This window comes from Hypomesus transpacificus, unplaced genomic scaffold (genome assembly GCF_021917145.1).
Source record: "Hypomesus transpacificus isolate Combined female unplaced genomic scaffold, fHypTra1 scaffold_439, whole genome shotgun sequence".
Lineage (NCBI taxonomy): Eukaryota > Metazoa > Chordata > Actinopteri > Osmeriformes > Osmeridae > Hypomesus > Hypomesus transpacificus.
The window spans coordinates 17,232-19,248 of NW_025813956.1; positions in this window are offsets into that span (position 1 = coordinate 17,232).

A 2,017-nucleotide genomic window follows, 5' to 3' on the forward strand; every position below is an offset into this window, starting at 1 on the left:
TTTGGGACTTGGCCAGGAGCCAGCCACAGCAGGAAGCTTGCTAGTTCACACGGACAAAAGCAGTCCCTGCCGCTGCTTGGCTATCTGTGCAGGGCTCCCTCACCCAACCCCCCCAAACAGGATCTTTGCACAGTTATATTGGTCTGGTTTGGGGCAGAGAGAGGCTGCAGTCAGTCTCAGGAAGCTACGCTAAAAAAGCTAGTTTTCTAAACTCCAGATGTCCTTTAAACTTGTTTGTTTATGTGATTTGATTCATAAAACGACAAGATAAAATCCCAAAGAGGGTTTACACATTGTAAACTATCCCCAAACTGAACCATGTTTTAACTTCACAAAGTCACACTTGTGTTGCACTGCCGTGCAGAACAGGTCACAAGGATTCCACTTCAGAAATAACATATCAGCTGCCAAAGGTTTTGCTTCTGTACGTCTCCACAAGCAACAGGCCATCCCCTAAGCGCCACAACCCGGTTGAAGAATAGCATCTCGGAACGTCTCTGCAAAGGACCGTTTATAAACACCATCATTTACCAAAACAAAACAGCCATTTGTTGCTTCTGTTTATCTGGATTGAAAATCATAAATCAAACCTGCTCCCTTCCAGGAAATGTTCCCTCTGTTGTTGGAGATATGTATCAGTGGACAAGACTACTGTCATGGCATTATTAATTCATGTCTATTGCAATAATAGATATGATTTAGGTTCCCAGGAGTTTTGTCTATCTGTTATACATGCACGATGTAAGGGAGGCTTGCGTAGGATAGACTGTTTATTACTTTACATTCAATCAATGCATTATTATCTCACGGTGTATCGCCTTCATCAATCTTAAATAATACACAACCTGGAAAATCTATGAGCTTCACTAATGTGCTCTCTAAATGATCCGCATGTACCTCTAAATGTGATGGGCTTTCCCTAATTATTGGTGTCTGACACGGGAAAACCTTAGAACTAATTGCTCCCTATATGGCTTCATAATGTGTCTCTGAGGACTGTTGTGCAGATAATTTTACACAAAGCTTTGGGTAATTTGATTTGGCGCCCAGAGGAAGCTTCGCCGTTCTAATAGAAAGGGGAATGTTGAGTCACTGTTCACAGGTGTTTCCTTATAGTATGATTTTAGTTTACTCCCGTTTGGTGGTTGTCAGAACATGCATTATTTCACATGAGCAACAAGCTGTTTTTAGATTAGCTAAATTAAGTTATAGGCTAATGTACAGTTTGAAACAAATAGCTGTATGTTTCTACACTATCGCATGTATTAATATAATCATAATATAATTGTCATGAATCATTTATCAATATAGAAATATAGTGTTATATAATTATAGAAATCACTAAGTACTTGATAGATTATAAAATGCATTTGTGCATTAATACCATATGTATCCATGAAAAAAAAGATCAGTAATGTGTGAAAATGGTCACCTGTCGTTTCATATGTGATAAAGGCGCGTTCTGGTATGGTTAAATGCTGCTTGGCATTGCGGGCAATTTACATAATCGTTTTAGTGGGTGGATAATATTAGCTACGTATCATAATCTAACTGGCGGGGAATCAGAGCTCAACACAAACATGATATGCTTTGTCGTGTGTGATACACTAGCGTAGTAACAACATCAGATCTAACTCTGGGGATTGTATTATTGTTTCATTGTCCTCTCGCCACGGAGCTGCTACAGATTGCAGAGCCAACCAGGCGATGTGGAAGGGGGCTCACTTTGATCTTTAAATACCCTCTAACATTAAAACCACACACTCCGTGGCTTTGATTTTTCTCTACCAAGCCAGCTGCAAGACAAAAATTCAGACGGTCCCTAAAATGCTTTTTTCAATGTGTGCGCGCATGGTGGAGAAAGCGAGAACACCTATCCCTTTTTCTGCTCCACCATCTGTCCCTTTCTTCCATTTCATGTGTTGAACTGATATCCCCCCCTCACAGCTACAACTCCGTTGCTCCCCCTACCCCCTTGCAGTGCATTTTTCCTGTCCTCTTGCGTTTGCAGCTCGAA